Below are 27,215 nucleotides of genomic sequence, written 5' to 3' on the forward strand. Positions count from 1 at the left end.
GAGAAGACAAAAGTATGGAACTCTTGAATATGAAAGAAAATATAAAGCTCGACAACAACACGTAAATTACAAACCGTGCATATCAATACGTATTGCAACGTAAAGGCACGGGGGAATTAAAAATACTATAACCCCAAGGTAATAGTAAAAGTGAATAAAATCCTCCGGTGGTAGATGGAAAAAAAAGAATGACAGATATAAAAATTAAAAAAATATCAAGAATCAGAACTGGATGAAGCATTTTCACAATCTGTTGGAAGTATGAAATGAGTAAGAAGATGTAGGAGTGGTGAAAATAATGAAACGAAAGAGGTCAATTTATAGCGAAATATCGGACACAGCAATCGAGGCAGATTACGCATTTAATCAAAGAAAATCCTAATTTCCGCAATTTCCAAAGAATCAAATCTTATTGAGATTATGAAAATTTTCTATTCCTTAAATTTTAGAAATCAATCGTTACTACGTCAAAAGTTAAGACGAATCTTTATTCCTTCATTTCACTCTATTACGATAACTTCCCTCATACGCTTCAAGTAATCGGATTGTTTTATCCATATTATTCAACGGTGATAAAACTCTATTTATCAACTCATATTCGTCAAGAAAACATTTTTATTTTTAGCCATGACGACCCCACTCAAATTTCGGGACGAAATTTCTTTAACGGGTAGGTACTGTGATGACCCGGAAATTTCTGACCAAATTTAAACTTAATCTTTGTATGATTAACATTTCCGACACGATAAGCAAAGTCTGTAAAACTGAATCTCAAAATATTTGAACTACTTTCATAAATTCAAATACCCTTCGGTTGTTCACAACAATTCGTGAACAATTATATGTAAACAGATACATATATATACACTATAACTTGAAAACGTATGATACTGTGTATTAAACTTATTGGTTTATATATATCTATTTGAATATATATGATAAGTTGGAATATTAATTGTATGAATAACTTGCAACGTGTATTTATAACGTGTCTATGAATCTTAAAAATATATATTAACTTGGTCATAAAACGATTTGATATTATATATATATATTCACAAATAGCGAGACAATGATTTATAGAAGTAAATGACCAAAACACTCGAAAGTTTAAGATATACTTTGAGTGATATTGTTTATGGATAATTTAGATTTATATTTTGACAAAGGTACGAGTCACGAAACGAAAAATGCAAGTTTTCTCAACATACGAAAAGACGTTCGAAAAACCGAAATCGGGACATGAGTCGAGCGACGACGTACGACTTATCGGAACAAAAATTACAAGACACCTATACACGAGAATATAATATAATATATAATTAATTAATTTAAATTATATATATTATATTAATATTTAAATATGTCGACAAACTAAAAGTTAAACGAATGTGAGCTGGATCAGAGGGCCATGCGATCGCATGGCCATGATGTCCAAAAACCATGCGATCGCATAGAGGGATGGGACAGGCCAAGTCCTATAAGTTCGATCGAATTCTCTATTTTGTTTGCTCATTCACTCCTCTCTATCTCCGTATATATATATTTTATTATTATTATTATTATTATTATTATTATTATTATTATTATTATTATTATTATTATTATTATTATTATTATTATTATTATTATTATTATTAAGATTAATATTATTATTATTATTAATCTTATTATTATTATTAGTAGTATTATACATAAAATATTACGACGAGGTCATGAGCGGGTCACTTTCAAAAAGGGTTTTCAAGCGGGATAGAGCTAAGGAAACTATGGGCCTGTTTACCTTTTTTCTATTAAGTCAGTTATGGATATAGATGGCAGAATGGATATAGAGTGACTATATGTAGTAATGAGTGAATGAATAATAGTGTTTACTTTTTAAAACAAATAAATTGTCTGAATTAAGAAAATGACTAGTTTACCCTTACTATAAATAATTAATTAATAAAAAATTTAACTAAATATTCTGTACAGGTAATAACAATTACAATTTATTAACAATAAAATAACTATTGCAGTGAAATTCCTACAAAAATCAACAACCATAATTAACGATAACAATAACAATAAGCCACAATTTAAACACAACCATTATAAGTTCTAATAACCAGAAAGTATGAAGGGCAAATCCAAAACAAAACAAAAGAAAAGTATATCATTGAGCTGGCAAATCAAATTCGTAAGTATCGGAGTACAATTTAAGAACAACCATATAAATTACAACTACAAATTAATTAATTAATAACAATAACAATAACAAAACAAAAGCATTATATTACAAACGAACAGTTCTCATATAATTAATTTTGTTTCAATAAAAAAACCCCAAAATCATAAAGCCTCAAATTCATAGTCTGAAATACAAAAACATTTCTCATATAATGATGGTGGCGACAATGAAGATAAGGTGGAATTGAAGCTGACATACGTGTTTATTGATTTGTTGAGATGAAGAATGGAAAAAGTGAGTAATTTTAATTTGTTGAAAAGATGAAAATAGTGAAGAGGGAAGAAGGAAGAAGGGTATTTCATGTAATTATGTTATCTTTATGGGGAGGACAGTTGTTTTTATGGTGACCGAGTAAGGCCTCCATATTGATTTGGTGAATGAGTAAGGCACAAGTAAACAACCATATATATGACCGAATAAGGAGACCATTCAACACAGCCCAATAAGACATTAGTAAACAGGCCCTATGTGTTATAGCTATGGAGGTTATGGGTAATATTCATGGGTATTGTTCGCAAGTCAAACCTAGTGTTTATCATCTCTGTTGCGTCTACATACTTTCCTGCAATATTGAATCTCAATATTGATACGTGAGCATTCATATCTTATCTTTTATATATTAATAGCGTATCCATGTCTAGTGCTCGAGTATATATGTTTATGCATGCTTGTATGCTAAATTTCGTCATTAGACAGTTTATGATGAATCACGAATTAAATACATATATTACTGATAAAAGGTATATGATATACATGTTTTTGGAAAGTCGGAGAAAAATCAATAACTTTTCATTTAGAAATCGCGTAATTTCGGTGAACGAATTAAAATATATGATCAACTGAATTATGATTGACATTAATTGAAATTGCTTTTGAATCTGCAATTGATATTTGAACAACTTGTTTGTAAGATTGATAAATTGGATTTTTGAATATTATCAGCCGAGTAAATGAATCCTTATATAAGGCACGTCTGGTTTTGTTAAACAACTGTTAAAAATTGACTTTTTGAAACGACTTTGGATAACTTTTGTATGTCGATCTCGAGCATTAGGATTATGATACACTATGACCTGACCTAGCTTGATAGATATTTATTGACCAACATATGTTCTCTAGGTTGAGATCTACGGTTATTTGGTAATCCGAGTTTCAGTCACATTTTGGTGAACGACTTTATATCCTGCTAAGGTGAGTTTTATTTGCTCCCTTTTTAAATGATTTTGCAATATATATTTTTGGGCTGAGAATACATGCACTTTATTTTAAAAACAATGGACACAAGTACATACTAAATTCTATAATGAGTTTGAACCGAAAATCCCTTAGCTTTGGTAACTAGTAACTGCCAGTTATAAGAACTGGTGGGCGCGAGTAGTAGTATATGGATCCATAGAGCTTGACTTCCCCGTCTGTTCCAGGTATAGAAACCCTAGCCTGAACTATAAAACAGACGTATGCTATTTAAGTTTAGTACACGTTGGTTTGCGTGTATTGTACATGTTGGTTGCATGTATGTTAAAACATGGGTACTTATTATAACGTTAAAGCTTAGTTACCAGGGTGCTCAATCTTGTAGAATATTTTGATAAACGTTTCTGGATGAAACAACTGAAATCTTGTGATCCACCTTTATATACAGATTATGCGCAACATTAAAACTATGAACTCACCAACCTTTGTGTTGACACTTGTTAGCATGTTTATTTTCAGGTTCCCTAGAAGTCTTCCGCTGTTTGCTTATATATTATACAAGATATGTGTATGGATTCATACATGCTTTATTCGAGAAAACGTTGCATTCACAAATCATCACCATCTATCTTATTTTGACTGCATTGTCAACGGAAGTACTATTGTAAACTATTATTTACGGTGATTTTCTATATGTAGAAATCATCAGATGTCGAAAACCTTTGATTTAAATATTCATTTATGGTGTGCCTTTTCAAAAGAATGCAATGTTTACAAAACGTATCATATAGAGGTCAAATACCTCGCAATGAAATCGATGAATGACGTGTTCGTCCATATGGATTTGGAGCGATCGTCACATTTACTCATAGTAAGTACGTCTAGAAGCTGTGTATAATACGGATACGAATACTGAATGACTACGAGTAGAATTGTTGATGAAAATGAATGGAAATGTAATTGTAAGCATTTTTGCTAAGTAGAATTACTTTGATATGTGACTTGAAGTCTTTCAAAAGTGTACTAATACATCTTAATACACTACATGTATATTCATTTTAACTGAGTCGTTAAGTCATCGTTAGTCGTTACATGTAAGTGTTGTTTTTGAAAGCTTTAAGTTAACGATCTCATTTAATGTTGTTGAAAGCTTTAAATCAAATTTTAACACATTTTTAATAAAGCGATATTAGCCCAAACTAGGGGCTCTGCCCCTTGGACCCCGCCAGGGGTTGCCACCCCTTGAACCCTGCTATCAGGGGCGCTGCCTCCGAACCCCCGTCATAATCAAGATAAGTTGAAACAAGTGTGCACTCCACACTTTCTCAAACTTGTTCGATATTTATCAAGGTTATTTTGGTTAACAAATTAATCCCATTACACTTAAATCATATTGGTGACACAAATCACCAACAATGAATATATAATAATATGATACATATGTATTTAGTAAGGCGTTGCTATAACGATAATCGTTATATATATCGTTTCGAGTTTCATAATTCAATAGTCTCATTTTATGTATATAACTCATTGTTAATATACCTGGTGAGATACTTACTTTTCATAATATCATGTTAGCTATATACATATCCATATATATATATATATATATATATATATATATATATATATATATATATATATATATATATATATATATATATATATATATATATATATATATATATCATATAGTTTTTACAAGTTTTAACGTTCGTGAATCGCTGGTCAAAATGGGTGGTCAATTGTCTACATGAAACCTATTTCAATTAATCAAGTCTTAACAAGTTTGATTGCTTAACGTGTTGGAAACATTTAATCATGTAAATATCAACTTCATTTAATATATATAAACATGGAAAAGTTCGGGTCACTACAGATGAGGGGGATTAGCACGAAGCTAAGTGAATGAAACTATCATAACATCATTAGCATACAGTATCAAATCATACAACTATGGGTAACAACTATCGACAAACAACTTTGCCATCCCAGAAGACCGGCGGTCAGGCCTGACCTGCAACCCTAGCTGATCGGGCTAGAGTCTACCGATAGTTCTTGTTACTGACTCCTTCGCATAGAAATCCAGACGCAACGAATATGTCATTCAAAGCTATACTACACAGATAGTAACACTCGAACCCAACCTCACAAATCAAGGTTGACCTCATGAGTCCAGCCTCACAAATCAAGACTGACTCCCGACATTCAACCTCATAAATCAAGATCGAATCAACTGGTGCACATATAATCATATAATCATCACAACATATCAACAATATACTATCATGGCAATCTACGGGCGGTCAGGGCAACAGTATCACAACTAGCTACTCTATACTAATATCTGAAAGGATAGTTCCACTCACCGATATCCACAAGTACTCAGTGGTCTAATGTTACTGAGTCTTCTGTTTACTTTTATCACCTGAGAATAAAACAATTCAAGTCAGCAATCATATCTTGGATATATACATATACTATTAAACAATTCAACAATCAACAAAACAGTCAATCCGTGCAGCTGGGTTTATCCGTACATTCGGGGTCTTCATTCATACGGTTCAAGGATTGATCCGTACATATCAAGTTCATCATAAGTAGCATGAACGGTTCGAACCATTTAATACCAAATCACTTATTTCGACAAGTTCTAACCAAACAAATCATATAAAAAACATACATATCACTTGTATAAACAATACAACTATCGACTTCAACATATAAACCACATATATCAAGGTTTAGGCTTTACTCCTATTTTGTATAAAACTAATTAAAACTTATGAAACATATTAAATCAAATAGGAATTAAGCATATAGTTACTTGAATTCAGTTATGGAATTACAAGAACCATTTAGCACAATAACACCACTCTAGCTTGTTAAAAGTTAATGAATTAAGAGCAAAAGAATGGTTTAGGGAGTATATATAATCAAAATGGTTGGTCCCTTTCCTTGATCTGTTGATCACAAGAAATAACAAAGCAGCAACATATAATCATGGTATTGAACGAACAAATAAATATCATGTAATTTTGATCGAACATTAACCTATTTGATAGAAAATTCATACACCTTAAATGAATTAATAGAAATTAGGTGATGCATACCTTGATCTCGTTATAGCATCACAACAACAATTTAAATCCCATCCTTGCTTACTTAAATAAAGAATTATAAGTATGAAATCAAGATTTAAGGGTATTGGTTCGGTTGTTTATCGCCAAAAAGAAGAGAAGCATGGATCAGATACATAAATAAGAGGCACGAGTACTTGAAAGGTCACCAAATATTCCAATTGTTAAATAGGTTTTTTATCCGTTATCTAAAACACAATGTTAACGTTAAACAGTCCTAACGGAGTCAAATTCACAAAAACAAATATTTTCTGTGACTAACGTCATAAAAAGTATTCATTTGTCCACTTAATAAATACTCCGCGCATAATTTATTATCTCACTTTTATACTTAGTTGTTATTATTTATCCATAATTTAAATATCATATTTAAATCATATAACAAAAATAATATTATTTATTCATTTCATCTAGGCCGTTAATCAGGGAGTTACAAATCTATCCCTCTTAAAAAGATTCTGTCCTCTGAATCTGGTCAGGCACAATAACAAGTGTTCTCGGTTACTACACTACCACTAATTATTATAGGGTTTAACGTTTCCAGGTCACATTTTCACGTCCTAGATCTCCTTCGGTTCTCGGAACTTCTGTATGATTTACCACAATGTATTTGTGTTGGCCAGGCGCAAGTACATCATCCTAAATCATTCTTTCATTCCGAGTGACACCATTTAGAGAAGTTTTACCTAATCTCAATTCTTAGGGTCTCTACATACGTTCTACACACCAAAGGAAATGAAAACTACCTATATCTACACAAGCATAGCTCATTTTAACACATAATAAAAGACATAATCAAATGATTCAAATCAGCAGATTAAACAACATACATGCTAATACGGATTATATCAGAACATACCTGCATTCGCATAGTCGGTATCAGTCTCTGCATCTACTGTCATCTGAAAGGCTCTTACTTCCGCAAAGGAAGGATTCTTTCTTTTCTGTCCTGCCGAAGAAACGGAGGATCCAGCTACTGACATTGTCGGCACCCCTGACCCCACCCCAGAACCCAACCTTCCACTAGTAGGACACTGCGCTGATCGGTGCTACTCTTTCTTGCAATTCCAACAAACGTTAACCCTAAGCGAGCATGCCTGAATCTCATGTCCCACCTCTCCACACCTCAAACATCTTTTCGTTAAAGCTGAACAAGGACCACTATGTGCCTGAATCTCATGTCCCACCTCTCCACACCTCTCCACACCTCGACTCGGTTCCACTCTGAGTAGGGTTCTCTTTCTGTCTATACCCAAGTGACTTCTTAGACTTTGAACTAGCCTGACTATTTGCTTTACTAGGTTGCGACACAACGCATTCCACCACTCTGCTCTTGGCCGCTTTCACATCTCCCTTAGTCATCTTAGCCATAACAAAGGCTTGAGATAATGTAAATATCAAACCTTGCCATCGTTCGGTACTACGGTAATGTAAATATCAAACCTTGCCATCGTTCGGTACTACGGTAGCATCATCTCAACAAAATGTTGAATTCTTGACTGTTCGTCCGGAACCCATTGTTGAACAATGATGTTCTGCGAGATGTATATAAAATAGCTTATATTTTTACAGGAAAAACTATTAAATGCGATACAATTTTACACAAGATATTTATTTATTTATAGAATGGATATACTTAAACCTTGCTACAACACTTATAGGCAGTGTACCTAATCGTACAGTAGTGTAGTTTTTAGTAAGTCCGGTTCGTTCCACAGGGAAAAATCTTTAAACAAAGCTTAACGCTATATTAGTTTTATTTTATAAAAAATACAAATATATATATATAAGTAATATTATTATTATAAAGGGGGGTTTTTACCATTTAATGACCGGTTTGTCGATTTTAAAAACTTTAGTTGCAGTTAAAACAAAATGTAAAAAATTAAATAAATAAAAGACTTAATTTAAAGCGTAAAGTAAATAACGATAATGAAATTGCGATAAATAAAAGTGCGATAAAATAAACTTGCGATAATTAAAAAGTACAATAATTAAAAGTGCAATTAAATACAATAACAATAAAAGTGCGGTAATTAGAAGTGCAATTAAATATAAAATAAAGGAAATTAAATATGAAATAAAAGAATTATGCTTATTTAAACTTCCGTAATCATGATGTTTGACGTGTTGATTTTAGTTTTATGCCCATGGGTTAATTGTCCTTTGTCCTGGATTATTTAATATGTCCGTCTGGTTTTTGTCCATAACAGTCAATCAGTCATAAATATAAAGTGCGAGTGTCCTCGTCAAATTATCCTTATACCCGAAGTTAAATATTCCAACTAATTGGGGACTTAAACTGTAACAAGATTTTAATACTTTGTTTAATAATTACACCAGGTTATCGACTGCGTGTAACCCAAGGTTTTAATACTTTGTTATCAATTATGCCAAGTGTCCTTGTACATAATTTCACCCCTGTTTTAATAATTCTAGTGACTATTAATCCATTCTCGTGTCCGGTTAAATGAACGATTATTCGTACATATAAATATCCCGCCCATCGTGTCCGATCGAGTGTATATGGTTATTTATAGGGACGTCCAATTGTAAATCTTTATATTAAAATTAACAAACTATCATTTAGTTAAACAAATATAAAGCCCATTAATAGCCCATAGTCTAATTTCCACAAGTGTCGTTTTTTTTTTGTCCAAACCCCAATTATGGTACAAAGCCCAATTACCCAATTTTAGTAATTAGCCCAACATCATGATTACGTCGTTTTAAATAAGCATAATAATAACTTAGCTACGAGACATTAAATTAAAAAGGTTGAACATAACTTACAATGATTAAAAATAGCGTAGCGTTACACGGACAGAATTTCGACTTACACCCTTACAACATTCGCTAACATACCCTTATTATTAGGATTTAAAATTAAAATTAAAATTAAAATATAAAATATAAATATAAATATTACGTATACATATATAGAGAGAGATTGATTTATGATTTTTTAAACGATCAAACTGCGTTGCCTTTTATAGGGATTTTCGTCCAGGGTGTCTCCGCAACTCGCGGCATTTTTTTGCCTTCAAACTCCGCGAGTCGCGGAGTTTGTTTTTACAGCTCACCACGCCTTGGCTCCTAGCTTGTCGACGGATTATATAAATAAATATAATATATAAATAATTTTAGTAATTATTTAAATATTATATTATATTTATGTGCATAGTTGACTTGTAATTTTTAGTCCGTTGCGTCGAGCGTTGAGAGTTGACTCTGGTCCCGGTTCCGGATTTTTGAACGTCCTTGCGTACAATTTAATATCTTGTACTTTGCGTTTTGAATCTTGTACTCTTGTAATTTTGAGACGTTTCTTATCAATAATTGGAACCTCTTTGATTGTATTTTGTACTTTTGAGCTTTTTGGTCGTTTGCGTCTTCAATTCATCGAATCTGTCTTTTGTCTTCACCTTTTATTATTTAAACGAATATCACTTGTAAATAGAACAATTGCAACTAAAAGCTTGTCTTTCTTGAGGAATAATGCTATGAAATATATGTTCGTTTTTAGCATTATCAAATATTCCCACACTTGAGCGTTGCTTGTCCTCAAGAAATATAGTCTTGAAATACTAGAATCACTTCTTTATTCTTCACACTTTGTACATCAGTGATTTCTATACGGCGGTATAAACAATGGTAGTAACGATATGGTTTACAGTCCCACATGACTATAAAAATTTAGATCCATTAAGGAAATTGGATCTTTATGAAAACATTTGATCTTTTGAAAATTAAATCTAGCTTTTACCCTAGATAAGTTTTCCAGAATAACCCTTCACCGGTGTTTGCAAATTCTTTTTGTGGGTTTGGTGGGTTTCAGATTTGAAAATTTTAGCTCAAAACTTGCGGTTTTGTGTCACCCACTTGCTAACCTTGTATTAGGAAAGCAACACGTCCAGTATACTTGCTCCGAATATTACCTTTCGATAAACTACCATCCGGTTGTAAAGGAAAGCGTTGAACAAGCAACTGTTAAGGCAATGTCCCCTGACATGCTTTTAATTATGGTCTATAACGTGTCGGACGCAATTACTATCCTTTGTGGGAGCAATAGTAAAGCTCACCCTTATAATTTTTGGGTCTGGCACAAGGTCCTGTCTTTGACCATGCTATGCAACCACCGTTCTTACGGTTGACACCCGATTTGGTTCAGGTGACCTAATGAATTCCAGGTGAATTCCTAGGATTTTACGTTCAAAGGTAATGAACGCATTGAAAATAGGGTTTTCAGAAAACAAATCGGTTTTAATTTGATCAAAATATTTTCTCGTTCAAGCTCAAGTTTAGATATCATCGAATTCCATGAGTTTGTTATTCTCAATCTTTAAGGTCAATCTCTAGGATTGAGTAATATCAGTCTTAAAAGCTGATTTTTGATCTTTAAGGAGATTATCCTTTCTGGGGATCTGATTCATTAGTCTTATCCAGCTAATTTGCACGGTGCCCCCCATTGAACGAGATAAATCCTTCTCATGGTTAGGATAAATCTGACCACTTGGCGACCCTATTTTATGCTGAGGTCCGTGGATTTCCTGCTGATTTTAGAGATGACTTTTCTAGATTTTTTGTCAACCTACAGCTGGTCTGGACGACAACTTCATGACCTAAATCAAGAAGCGCATTTCTTTTTCGGAAGACTTTACTTCCTTTTAATGATGGAATTGATTCATCGTGTAGATCCATGTCTTCTTTTCTTTCATTGGGTAAAATAGTTTAGTTTAGTCCAAAGCAAAAGTATCTTCAATTATTTGTTACAGAAATATGTGACATATGTTTAAGATAACTTGGTAATTTTTCCCATGTAGTGACCCGAACTTTTCCATGTTTATATATATTAATTGAGATTGATATTTATATGATTAAATGTTTCCAACATGTTAAGCAATCAAACTTGTTAAGACTTGATTAATTGAAATATGTTTCATATAGACAATTGACCACCCAAGTTGACCGGTGATTCACGAACGTTAAAACTTGTAAAAACTATATGATGACATATATATGGATATATATATAGTTAACATGATACTATGATAAGTAAACATATCATTAAGTATATTAACAATGAACTACATATGTAAAAACAAGACTACTAACTTAATGATTTTTAAACGAGACATATATGTAACGATTATCGTTGTAAAGACATTTAATGTATATATATATCATATTAAGAGATATTCATACATGATAATATCACGATAATATAATAATTTAAAATCTCATTTGATATTATAAACATTGGGTTAACAACATTTAAGAAGATCGTTAACCTAAAGGTTTCAAAACAACACTTACATGTAACGACTAACGATGACTTAACGACTCAGTTAAAATGTATATACATGTAGTGTTTTAATATGTATTTATACACTTTTTAAAGACTTCAATACACTTATCAAAATACTTCTACTTAACAAAAATGCTTACAATTACATCCTCGTTCAGTTTCATCAACAATTCTACTCGTATGCACTCGTATTCATACTCGTACAATACACAACTTTTAGATGTATGTACTATTGGTATATACACTCCAATGATCAGCTCTTAGCAGCCCATGTGAGTCACCTAACACATGTGAGAACCATCATTTGGCAACTAGCATGAAATATCTCATAAAATTACAAAAAATATGAGTAATCATTCATGACTTATTTACATGAAAACAAAATTACATATCCTTTATATCTAATCCATACACCAACGACCAAAAACACCTACAAACACTTTCATTCTTCAATTTTCTTCATCTAATTGATCTCTCTCTCAAGTTCTATCTTCAAGTTCTAAGTGTTCTTCATAAATTCTACAAGTTCTAGTTACATAAAATCAAGAATACTTTCAAGTTTGCTAGCTCACTTCCAATCTTGTAAGGTGATCATCCAACCTCAAGAAATCTTTGTTTCTTACAGTAGGTTATCATTCTAATACAAGGTAATAATCAAATTCAAACTTTGGTTCAATTTCTATAACTATAACAATCTTATTTCAAGTGATGATCTTACTTGAACTTGTTTTCATGTCATGATTCTGCTTCAAGAACTTCGAGCCATCCAAGGATCCGTTGAAGCTAGATCCATTTTTCTCTTTTCCAGTAGGTTTATCCAAGGAACTTAAGGTAGTAATGATGTTCATAACATCATTCGATTCATACATATAAAGCTATCTTATTCGAAGGTTTGAACTTGTAATCACTAGAACATAGTTTAGTTAATTCTAAACTTGTTCGCAAACAAAAGTTAATCCTTCTAACTTGACTTTTAAAATCAACTAAACACATGTTCTATATCTATATGATATGCTAACTTAATGATTTAAAACCTGAAAACACGAAAAACACCGTAAAACTGGATTTACGCTGTCGTAGTAACACCGCGGGCTGTTTTGGGTTAGTTAATTAAAAACTATGATAAACTTTGATTTAAAAGTTGTTATTCTGAGAAAATGATTTTTATTATGAACATGAAACTATATCCAAAAATTATGGTTAAACTCAAAGTGGAAGTATGTTTTCTAAAATGGTCATCTAGACGTCGTTCTTTCGACTGAAATGACTACCTTTATAAAAACGACTTGTAACTTATTTTTCTGACTATAAACCTATACTTTTTCTATTTAGATTCATAAAATAGAGTTCAATATGAAACCATAGCAATTTGATTCACTCAAAACGGATTTAAAATGAAGAAGTTATGGGTAAAACAAGATTGGATAATTTTTCTCATTTTAGCTACGTGAAAATTGGTAACAAATCTATTCCAACCATAACTTAATCAACTTGTATTGTATATTATGTAATCTTGAGATACCATAGACACGTATACAATGTTTCGACCTATCATGTCGACACATCTATATATATTTCGGAACAACCATAGACACTCTATATGTGAATGTTGGAGTTAGCTATACAGGGTTGAGGTTGATTCCAAAATATATATAGTTTGAGTTATGATCAATACTGAGATACGTATACACTGGGTCGTGGATTGATTCAAGATAATATTTATCGATTTATTTCTATACATCTAACTATGGACAACTAGTTATAGGTTACTAACGAGGACAGCTAACTTAATAAACTTAAAACATCAAAATATATTAAAAGTGTTGTAAATATATTTTGAACATACTTTAATATATATGTATATATTGTTATAGGTTCGTGAATCAACAGTGGCCAAGTCTTACTTCCCGACGAAGTAAAAATCTGTGAAAGTGAGTTATAGTCCCACTTTTAAAATCTAATATTTTTGGGATGAGAATACATGCAGGTTTTATAAATGATTTACAAAATAGACACAAGTACGTGAAACTACATTCTATGGTTGAATTATCGAAATCGAATATGCCCCTTTTTATTAAGTCTGGTAATCTAAGAATTAGGGAACAGACACCCTAATTGACGCGAATCCTAAAGATAGATCTATCGGGCCCAACAAGCCCCATCCAAAGTACCGGATGCTTTAGTACTTCGAAATTTATATCATATCCGAAGGGTGTCCCGGAATGATGGGGATATTCTTATATATGCATCTTGTTAATGTCGGTTACCAGGTGTTCACCATATGAATGATTTTTATCTCTATGTATGGGATGTGTATTGAAATATGAAATCTTGTGGTCTATTATTATGATTTGATATATATAGGTTAAACCTATAACTCACCAACATTTTTGTTGACGTTTTAAGCATGTTTATTCTCAGGTGATTATTAAGAGCTTCCGCTGTCACATACTTAAATAAGGACGAGATTTGGAGTCCATGCTTGTATGATATTGTGTAAAAACTGCATTCAAGAAACTTATTTTGTTGTAACATATTTGTATTGTAAACCATTATGTAATGGTCGTGTGTAAACAGGATATTTTAGATTATCATTATTTGATAATCTACGTAAAGCTTTTTAAACCTTTATTGGTGAAATAAAGGTTATGGTTTGTTTTAAAATGAATGCAGTCTTTGAAAAACGTCTCATATAGAGGTCAAAACCTCGCAACGAAATCAATTAATATGGAACGTTTTTAATCAATAAGAACGGGACATTTCAGTTGGTATCAGAGCGTTGGTCTTAGAGAACCAGAATTTTGCATTAGTGTGTCTTATCCAGTTTGTTAGGATGCATTAGTGAGTCTGGACTTCGACCGTGTTTACTTGAAAAATGATTTCTTAACAAATTTTGTTGAAAACTATATATTTTTAACATGTGAATATTATGTGATATATTAATCTCTTAACGCGTTTGATATTATGTGATAGATGTCTAGCTCTAGAACAAGTCCCATTGACTCAACTAATAATAATGAAGAGTCAAATGTAAATTGGAATGATTCGTGGACTGATTCACAAGTTCCCGAAGAGGAACCGGAAGAAGAGTCGGAACCGGAAGAAGAATCGGAACCGGAAGAAGAATCGGAACCAGATGAAGAAATAGAACCGGTGGGGGAAATAATAAAACGGTTAAGTAAAAGAAAATCCTCAACCAACCGACCAAGGTTAATTATGGTCAATGGTGTTTCCGCCAAGGAAGCAAAATATTGGGAGGATTACCAATTCTCCGATGAATCGGATTCCGACGAGAATTCCGATGATGTTATAGAAATTACCCCAACTGAATTTAAAAAGGCAAAAGAAAATAATAAGGGAAAGGGCATAAAAATAGAGAAATCTAATTCCAACCCCGATGAACTTTATATGTATCGTCAACCCCCGAAGTCCTTAAGTTGTAACAATGACCCGGGAACCTCTAAACCACCAGGTTTTTCTAAACCAATGTGGAAAACGACGGCTCGTATTAGGGGAACATCATATATCCCTAGAAACTTGGAAAAACGAACCAAAACCGAAGAAGAAGAAACAAGCGAGTCGGAATAAGATAGTTGTATTCGTGTGGTGTAATATATGTAATATAGTGTGCTTATGCTTTATGATATATGTAAAAATTGCTTGTATTAATAAGTGTTTTTTTCATGAATCTAACTCTTGTCTATTTACAGTATAAAAACACAAAATGGATAGACAACCCAATATTTTAAGAGACCTACCCGGAGACATGATTGATGAAATCTTGTCTAGAGTCGGTCAGAATTCTTCGGCACAACTATTTAAGGCGAGATCAGTTTGTAAAACATTCGAAGAACGTTCCAAGAATGCCTTGGTTTATAAAAGGCTTTCATTCGAAAGATGGGGGATATCACATTGGGAAATCCATAAGTTACGATGTGTTTACTTTGACGCATATATTGCGGGGAACCCAAATGCTATTTTACGCAATGGGTTAAGAAATTATTTTGACTCAATATATATGAATATTGGACTTCGTGATTTAGAAAAAGCGGCTAACATGCAACATAAAGAAGCATGTTATGCTTACGGATTAGTAATGTTCGCTTCTCACCAAAGTGAGAACAAGAACATCGGGCTACAACTATTAAACAAAACGTTCCCACAAGTGACGGAGTCGGTAATTGGGGTAAGAAATGAGGTTTTTAGATTGTTACGGGACTGTTGGATATTACGTAACCCTCATCCATTTGACGACGTTATAACACGCTGTCTTATCAACGGCCATAACGGTTATGTTCCACAAGACCAAGGATGGGAAGTAATCCTAGTAAAACCAGAATGCATGACTTGTTTATGGACGTATGAATTACGTGTCTTTATTACCTTTGCTGAACGACTTGTGTACTAGCTAGAATTATCTTCACAACCATCTTGTATCAAATTTATTGTGTGCTATATTTCATGCTATATGTAAAATAAGCGGTATTGTAAGTTTGTAAAATATTGTGTAAAAGTTTGAACGCGAAATATTATTATAATCAGTTTTTCATATAGAATTGTAGTAGTTGAATTGTATATTAGCTATTAAGTATGAACTTAACGGGTAGGTACTACCCGAATTTAAACTTATAAAACGCTAATATGAAGAAAAAGCTTTTATAAATGAGTTCATATTATGCTACGAAATACTATTAACTACTCTTAATATTCTGTATGATTAACTTATTCCATTTGACTATTTTGAAGGAAATGGCACCGACTACTCGACACACCGTGAATATGAATGAAGAGGAATTCCGTACTTTTCTAGCTTCAAACATAGCCGCAGTACAGGCTGCGCTACATACCAACAATAACCTAGGATCTAGCAGTACAGAAAATTGTGTAGGATGCACCTATAAAGAATTCACTGCCTGCAAACCTTTGGAATTTGATGGAACCGAAGGACCGATCTGATTGAAACGGTGGACCGAGAAGGTCGAATCGGTGTTTGCCATAAGTAAGTGTACTGAAGAGGACAAAGTGAAGTACGCTACGCATACCGTCACAGGTTCTGCGTTAACATGGTGGAATACCTATCTAGAGCAAGTGGGACAAGATGATGCGTACGCACAACCGTGGTCAGCATTCAAGCACTTGATGAACGAGAAGTACCGTCCCAGAACCGAGGTTAATAAGCTCAAGACAGAACTTAGAGGGTTACGAACCCAAGGATTTGATATTACCACGTACGAAAGACGATTCACAGAATTGTGCCTATTGTGTCCGGGAGCATTCGAAGATGAGGAAGAGAAGATCGACGCGTTTGTGAAAGGATTACCGGAAAGAATCCAAGAAGATATAAGTTCACACGAGCCCGCCTCCATACAACAGGCATGTAGAATGGCTCACAAACTCGTGAACCAGATTGAAGAAAGAATTAAAGAACAGACTGCTGAAGAGGCCAATGTGAAGCAAGTCAAAAGAAAGTGGGAGGAAAACGGTGATAAGAATCACCAATACAACAACAACAGCAATTACAACAATAATCGCAACAATTATCCCAACAATCGCAACATCAATCGCAACTACAACAAACGGCCCAACAACAACAACAACAACAACAACAGCAACTACAACAATCATCCCAACAATAATAATAACCGCAACAACAACAACAATCAGAAGCAGCTATGCCAAAGGTGTGAAAAGTATCACTCGGGGTTCTGCACCAAATTTTGCAACAAGTGTAAAAGAAATGGTCATAGCGCGGTGAAGTGTGAGGTCTACGGACCAGGGGTTAACAGAATGAAAGGAACAAATGGTGTCGGAACGAGTAATGGCGAAGCAAGTAGTGTCGGAGCAAGTTATGCCAATGTAGTTTGTTATAAATGTGGAAAACCGGGCCACATTATTAGAAATTGCCCGAACCAGGAGAACACGAATGGACAAGGCCGCGGAAGAGTTTTCAATATTAATGCGGCAGAGGCACAGGAAGACCCGGAGCTTGTTACGGGTACGTTTCTTATTGACAATAAATCTGCTTACGTTTTATTTGATTCGGGTGCGGATAGAAGCTATATGAGTAGAGATTTTTGTGCTAAATTAAGTTGTCCATTGACGCAATTGGATAGTAAATTTTTACTCGAATTAGCAAACGGTAAATTAATTTCAGCAGATTATATATGCCGGAATCGAGAAATTAAACTGGGTAGCGAAATATTTAAGATTGATTTGATACCAGTAGAGTTAGGGAGTTTTGATGTAATAGTTGGCATGGACTGGCTGAAGAAGGTGAAAGCAAAGATCGTATGTTATAAAAATGCAATTCACATTGTACGAGAAGAAGGAGAACCCTTAATGGTGTACGGAGAAAAGGGCAATACGAAGCTACATCTTATTAGTAATTTGAAGGCACAAAAACTAATAAGAAAAGGTTGCTATGCTGTTTTAGCACACGTCGAGAAAGTACAAACTGAAAAAAAGAGCATCAATGATGTTCCAGTCGCAAAAGAATTTCCCGATGTATTTCCGAAAGAATTACCGGGATTACCTCCACATCAATCTGTTGAATTTCAAATAGATATTGTACAAGGAGCTGCACCAATAGCTCGTGCTCCTTATAGACTCGCACCCAGCGAGATGAAAGAACTGCAAAGCCAACTGCAAGAACTATTAGAACGTAGTTTCATTCGACCAAGCACATCACCATGGGGAGCTCCTGTTTTGTTTGTCAAGAAGAAAGATGGTACATTCAGGTTGTGTATTGACTACAGAGAGTTGAACAAACTTACCATCAAAAACCGTTATCCACTGCCGAGAATTGACGACTTATTTGATCAACTACAAGGCTCGTCTATTTATTCAAAGATTGACTTACGTTCTGGGTATCATCAAATGCGGGTGAAAGAAGATGATATTCCAAAGACTGCTTTCAGAACACGTTACGGTCATTACGAGTTTATGGTCATGCCGTTTGGTTTAACTAATGCACCAGCTGTTTTCATGGACCTTATGAACCGAGTGTGTGGACTATACCTTGATAAGTTTGTCATTGTTTTCATTGATGACATACTTATTTACTCAAAGAATGACCAAGAACACGGTGAACATTTGAGAAAGGTGTTAGAAGTATTGAGGAAGGAAGAATTGTACGCTAAGTTTTCAAAGTGTGCATTTTGGTTGGAAGAAGTTCAATTCCTCGGTCACATAGTGAACAAAGAAGGTATTAAGGTGGATCCGGCAAAGATAGAAACTGTTGAAAAGTGGGAAACCCCAAAAACTCCGAAGCATATACGTCAATTTTTAGGATTGGCTGGTTACTACAGAAGATTCATCCAAGATTTCTCCAAAATAGCAAAACCCTTGACTGCATTAACGCATAAAGGAAAGAAATTTGAATGGAAGGATGAACAAGAGAAGGTGTTTCAGTTATTGAAGAAAAAGCTAACTACGGCACCTATATTGTCATTGCCTGAAGGGAATGATGACTTTGTGATATATTGTGACGCCTCAAAGCAAGGTCTCGGTTGTGTATTAATGCAACGAACGAAGGTAATTGCTTATGCGTCTAGACAATTTAAGATTCACGAGCAAAATTATACGACGCATGATTTGGAATTAGGCGCGGTTGTTTTTGCATTAAAGACTTGGAGGCACTACTTATATGGGGTCAAAAGTATTATATATACCGACCATAAAAGTCTTCAACACATATTTAATAAGAAATAACTGAATATGAGGTAGCGTAGGTGGATTGAATTATTGAATGATTACGACTTTGAGATTCGTTACCACCTGGGGAAGGCAAATGTGGTAGCCGATACCTTGAGCAGAAAGGACAGAGAACCCATTCGAGTAAAATCTATGAATATAATGATTCATAATAACCTTACTACTCAAATAAAGGAGGCGCAACAAGGAGTTTTAAAAGAGGGAAATTTAAAGGATGAAATACCCAAAGGATCGGAGAAGCATCTTAATATTCGGGAAGACGGAACCCGGTATAGGGCTGAAAGGATTTGGGTACCAAAATTTGGAGATATGAGAGAAATGGTACTTAGAGAAGCTCATAAAACCAGATACTCAATACATCCTGGAACGGGGAAGATGTACAAGGATCTCAAGAAACTTTTTTGGTAGCCGGGTATGAAAGCCGATGTTGCTAAATACGTAGGAGAATGTTTGACGTGTTCTAAGGTCAAAGCTGAGCATCAGAAACCATCAGGTCTACTTCAACAACCCGAAATCCCGAAATGGAAATGGGAAAACATTACCATGGATTTCATCACTAAATTGCCAAGGACTGCAAGTGGTTTTGATACTATTTGGGTAATAGTTGATCGTCTCACCAAATCAGCACACTTCCTGCCAATAAGAGAAGATGACAAGATGGAGAAGTTAGCACGACTGTATTTGAAGGAAGTCGTCTCCAGACATGGAATACCAATCTCTATTATCTTTGATAGGGATGGCAGATTTATTTCAAGATTCTGGCAGACATTACAGCAAGCATTAGGAACTCGTCTAGACATGAGTACTGCATATCATCCACAAACTGATGGGCAGAGCGAAAGGACGATACAAACGCTTGAAGACATGCTACGAGCATGTGTTATTGATTTCGGAAACAGTTGGGATCGACATCTACCGTTAGCAGAATTTTCCTACAACAACAGCTACCATTCAAGCATTGAGATGGCGCCGTTTGAAGCACTTTATGGTAGAAAGTGCAGGTCTCCGATTTGTTGGAGTGAAGTGGGGGATAGACAGATTACGGGTCCGGAGATAATACAAGAAACTACCGAGAAGATCATCCAAATTCAACAACGGTTGAAAACCGCCCAAAGTCGACAAAAGAGCTACGCTGACATTAAAAGAAAAGATATAGAATTTGAAATTGGAGAGATGGTCATGCTTAAAGTTGCACCTTGGAAAGGCGTTGTTTGATTTGGTAAACGAGGGAAATTAAATCCAAGGTATATTGGACCATTCAAGATTATTGATCGTGTCGGACCAGTAGCTTACCAACTTGAGTTACCTCAACAACTCGCGGCTGTACATAACACTTTCCACGTCTCAAATTTGAAGAAATGTTTTTCTAAAGAAGATCTCACTATTCCGTTAGATGAAATCCAAATCAACGAAAAATTTCAATTCATTGAAGAACCCGTCGAAATAATGGATCGTGAGGTTAAGAGACATAAACAAAACAAGATACCGATTGTTAAGGTTCGATGGAATGCTCGTAGAGGACCCGAGTTCACCTGGGAGCGTGAAAATCAGATGAAGAAGAAATACCCGCATTTATTTCCAGAAGATACGTCAACACCTCCAACTGCTTAAAATTTCGGGACGAAATTTATTTAATGGGTAGGTACTGTAGTGACCCGAACTTTTCCATGTTTATATATATTAATTGAGATTGATATTTACATGATTAAATGTTTCCAACATGTTAAGCAATCAAACTTGTTAAGACTTGATTAATTGAAATATGTTTCATATAGACAATTGACCACCCAAGTTGACCGGTGATTCACGAACGTTAAAACTTGTAAAAACTATATGATGACATATATATGGATATATATATAGTTAACATGATACTATGATAAGTAAACATATCATTAAGTATATTAACAATGAACTACATATGTAAAAACAAGACTACTAACTTAATGATTTTTAAACGAGACATATATGTAACGATTATCGTTGTAAAGACATTTAATGTATATATATCATATTAAGGGATATTCATACATGATAATATCATGATAATATAATAATTTAAAATCTCATTTGATATTATAAACATTGGGTTAACAACATTTAAGAAGATCGTTAACCTAAAGGTTTCAAAACAACACTTACATGTAACGACTAACGATGACTTAACGACTCAGTTAAAATGTATATACATGTAGTGTTTTAATATGTATTTATACACTTTTTAAAGACTTCAATACACTTATCAAAATACTTCTACTTAACAAAAATGCTTACAATTACATCCTCGTTCAGTTTCATCAACAATTCTACTCGTATGCACCCGTATTCGTACTCGTACAATACACAGCTTTTAGATGTATGTACTATTGGTATATACACTCCAATGATCAGCTCTTAGCAGCCCATGTGAGTCACCTAACACATGTGGGAACCATCATTTGGCAACTAGCATGAAATATCTCATAAAATTACAAAAAATATGAGTAATCATTCATGACTTATTTACATGAAAATAAAATTACATATCCTTTATATCTAATCCATACACCAACGACCAAAAACACCTAAAAACACTTTCATTCTTCAATTTTCTTCATCTAATTGATCTCTCTCAAGTTATATCTTCAAGTTCTAAGTGTTCTTCATAAATTCTACAAGTTCTAGTTACATAAAATCAAGAATACTTTCAAGTTTGCTAGCTCACTTCCAATCTTGTAAGGTGATCATCCAACCTCAAGAAATCTTTGTTTCTTACAGTAGGTTATCATTCTAATACAAGGTAATAATCATATTCAAACTTTGGTTCAATTTCTATAACTATAACAATCTTATTTCAAGTGATGATCTTACTTGAACTTGTTTTCATGTCATGATTCTCCTTCAAGAACTTCGAGCCATCCAAGGATCCGTTGAAGCTAGATCCATTTTTCTCTTTTCCAGTAGGTTTATCCAAGGAACTTAAGGTAGTAATGATGTTCATAACATCATTTGATTCATACATATAAAGCTATCTTATTCGAAGGTTTGAACTTATAATCACTAGAACATAGTTTAGTTAATTCTAAACTTGTTCGCAAACAAAAGTTAATCCTTCTAACTTGACTTTTAAAATCAACTAAACACATGTTCTATATCTATATGATATGCTAACTTAATGATTTAAAACCTGAAAACACGAAAAACACCGTAAAACCGGATTTACGCCGTCGTAGTAACACCGCGGGCTGTTTTGGGTTAGTTAATTAAAAACTATGATAAACTTTGATTTAAAAGTTGTTATTCTAAGAAAATGATTTTTATTATTAACATAAAACTATATCCAAAAATTATGGTTAAACTCAAAGTGGAAGTATGTTTTCTAAAATGGTCATCTAAACGTCGTTCTTTCGACTGAAATGACTACCTTTACAAAAATGACTTGTAACTTATTTTTCCGACTATAAACCTATACTTTTTCTATTTAGATTCATAAAATAGAGTTCAATATGAAACCATAGCAATTTGATTCACTCAAAACGGATTTAAAATGAAGAAGTTATGGGTAAAACAAGATTGGATAATTTTTCTCATTTTAGCTACGTGAAAATTGGTAACAAATCTATTCCAACCATAACTTAATCAACTTGTATTGTATATTATGTAATCTTGAGATACCATAGACAGGTATACAATGTTTCAACCTATCATGTCGACACATCTATATATATTTCGGAACAACCATAGACACTCTATATGTGAATGTTGGAGTTAGCTATACAGGGTTGAGGTTGATTCCAAAATATATATAGTTTGAGTTGTGATCAATACTGAGATACGTATACACTGGGTCGTGGATTGATTCAAGATAATATTTATCGATTTATTTCTGTACATCTAACTGTGGACAACTAGTTGTAGGTTACTAACGAGGACAGCTGACTTAATAAACTTAAAACATCAAAATATATTAAAAGTGTTGTAAATATATTTTGAACATACTTTGATATATATATGTATATATTGTTATAGGTTCGTGAATCAACCAGTGGCCAAGTCTTACTTCCCGACGAAGTAAAAATCTGTGAAAGTGAGTTATAGTCCCACTTTTAAAATCTAATATTTTTGGGATGAGAATACATGCAGGTTTTATAAATGATTTATAAAATAGACACAAGTACGTGAAACTACATTCTATGGTTGAATTATCGAAATCGAATATGCCCCTTTTATAAAGTCTGGTAATCTAAGAATTAGGGAACAGACACCCTAATTGACGCGAATCCTAAAGATAGATCTATTGGGCCTAACAAATCCCATCCAAAGTACCGGATGCTTTAGTACTTCGAAATTTATATCATATCCGAAGGGTGTCCCGGAATGATGGGATATTCTTATATATGCATCTTGTTAATGTCGGTTACCAGGTGTTCACCATATGAATGATTTTTATCTCTATGTATGGGATGTGTATTGAAATATGAAATCTTGTGGTCTATTATTATGATTTGATATATATAGGTTAAACCTATAACTCACCAACATTTTTGTTGACGTTTTAAGCATGTTTATTCTCAGGTGATTATTAAGAGCTTCCGCTATCGCATACTTAAATAAGGACGAGATTTGGAGTCCATGCTTGTATGATATTGTGTAAAAACTGCATTCAAGAAACTTATTTTGTTGTAACATATTTGTATTGTAAACCATTATGTAATGGTCGTGTGTAAACAGGTTATTTTAGATTATCATTATTTGATAATCTACGTAAAGCTTTTTAAACCTTTATTAATGAAATAAAGGTTATGGTTTGTTTTAAAATGAATGCAGTCTTTGAAAAACGTCTCATATAGAGGTCAAAACCTCGCAACGAAATCAATTAATATGGAACGTTTTTAATCAATAAGAACGGGACATTTCATCCCACACTTGGCTTTTATTTTCCTTTTTATTGTCCTCTATTCCATTTTAAATGAATTTTAACATTTTGGTTTGTTTCTCAATTTATGTCCTTTCCGAGGTAACAATAATTTCGGTGTTAACACCTAGTTTTATCGTTCATAAATATGTATAAACATGATTTTGAGTTCATTTAATTGAAAATTTTGAAAAATTTTACTAGAATTGGGTAGTCAGTATATAAGACTAGGGCTGTTCTTTATTATCAGAGAGCACTAGATTCTAATACAACTACTGCTTTACTAGTATTTTTAATGGTAACCAAGTGTTTAAGATAAAAATTTTAAGAATTCTGAAAGAATTTAACCCCTTCCTACACTTAAGATCTTGCAATGCCCTCATTTGCAAGAAATCAGTAACAATTTAAATTATTGAGGGTGATTAGTATAGAAATGATTAAATTTTACCAAAGTTTCCAAACATATTGTTTTTTGTGTTGAATGATAAATGGTGCACATCATTTGTTCATTCCGTCTTGTTGTTATTTCACATATATTTTGCAACTTGTCGTCAAAATTAGTTGCTTTTGCTGAACTTAATGCCAGTCTTTGAAAATGCGTTGTTTTACCCTGTTGTGTACATAAGATAAACTGCAAAGATATATACATATTTTTGAAGTTTGGTATATTACCCCACATTCAAAAATTATTAAAATCTAATAATAAAAGTTAGAAAATTATAAAAACTATTACAATATTAACGTAAGTATTAAATGTATCAACATTACAAATAATAAAATAAATAAAACTAAGTAGACTAGGGATGATACTGATACCAGTAGGGGTTCAATGCATAACCGTATGTGTTATAGAATGCTTCGGCTGGGTTATACGTAGGATACGGTGGTTGCATCTCTATAGACCAGGGAGGAAATATGGGCGTTGGAGTAGGAATATAGTTTCTACCTATATGTTGGCAATAAGCTATGATTTGGTTTTGATGAACTTGTCAATCTTCAAATGCTCGATGTCTAGCATTTTCATACTCTTGTGAAGCTATAAACCTTTGCATTTCTGTCATTTCATTTCCCCCTCCCACATTACGTGGCTGTTGGTTTCTCTCAACCTGTGGATGTCTACCATTATATCATACTGCGGCGTTATTTTGCCTCTTCAAAACTTTAGCACCATGATATAAATTTAAACCAATTGTATCGTGGGGTTCTGGTTCTTCGATTAATAATCCCCCCCGACTTATATCCACATTGAGATACTCAGCAATTAATGTAATAAATATACCTCCTCCTATTATACTGTGCTGTCTCATCCCCCTAACCATAGCTGATAAATAATAACCCACACAATAAGGTATACTTACAGCGCTTTGTAGGTCTCGAATACACATGTGGTAAAATAAATCCTGTTCATTTACCTTTTCCTTATTCTTACCTCTTTGTGTAATCGAATTAGCTAAAAACCTATGAATTACTCTTAACTCTGCTCTATCTATATCCAAATAAGAGTAATTTCCCCCTTTAAATCGGTGATGGCTAGTCATTTGACTCCATACACCATGCGTATCAAAATTTTCATCAATCTTTCTACCATTTAGTATCAACCCTCGACAATTGGCAGATGCTAACTCCTCAGGCGTATATATACGTAAGGCCTGAGCCATGTCTAGTAGAGACATGTGGCGCATCGAACCTCCTAACAAAAATCTAATAAAAGATCGATCGGTTAAACTAGCTACCCGATCATTTATTTCTATACTACACAATAATTCTTCACACCATACTTTATATACAGGTCTACGCATGTTGAATAAACGTACCTAATCGTTAAAAGTAGAATTACCATACCTCTGTGCAAGTAATTCTCTAATTGGCTCGGCTAATTCTACGGCTTCTAATGGTTCCCATTCTATTACCCTAGGTACTTCAACAGCTTTAGAATGAAGAGTATGCATGCCCCTTTGGTATTTTGGATAATCTATCCAACGTCTGTCAAATCTCAAGTTCGGGTCCAAATCTTCCAAGTGCATATCTGAAAACGTCATAACTGGATGAGGTATATCTTGTTTGTAGTAGTTATCCACCTCCTGTTGTTCCGCATTCTCAGCAGGAGCATTACGAGCTTGGGATGAAGATTCACCCCTTTCAATCTGCAAAACACATCAAACATAATTTTTGTGCATCCAAATATGCATTAGTGTCAGCAAAATCATCAATCAAAATAATTACAATGACATGTCCAATTTATATCAAACTTATGCTCATTTTCAAATTTTTATCAAATCTACACTTTTTCAAATAAGCATATACGAAAATGTTTGCCAAGTTCATAAGCATTCAACTCAAATAACATGTCAAAATAATCATTACTAACAATTAAACAAGTTTCAAATGGCATTATCTCTCAAAAATCAAGTTCATGAATTTTAGACTTGAAAAAGTCCACTTTAATTCTCAAAATCATATTTAGGCTCAAAGTTTGGATCATTTAACTACCTAAACATGTTACACTACTTAATTTAGCAACAATTCATGACAAAAATCGGCCATAACCTATTTATATCAAAAAGCCCCAAATTTGCTCAAGAACACAAACCCTAGATTACTCAAAATTTGAAGTTTAAAGCTTCTAATCATGTTAAATAGCATCAATCTAGGTTATACAAGCATAATACATAAACAATTTAAGTATAATTACACTAAAAAGCATCAAAATCGAATTGGGTATAAAATTGCTCA

This window comes from Rutidosis leptorrhynchoides, chromosome 4, assembly GCF_046630445.1.
Source record: "Rutidosis leptorrhynchoides isolate AG116_Rl617_1_P2 chromosome 4, CSIRO_AGI_Rlap_v1, whole genome shotgun sequence".
Classification (NCBI taxonomy): domain Eukaryota; kingdom Viridiplantae; phylum Streptophyta; class Magnoliopsida; order Asterales; family Asteraceae; genus Rutidosis; species Rutidosis leptorrhynchoides.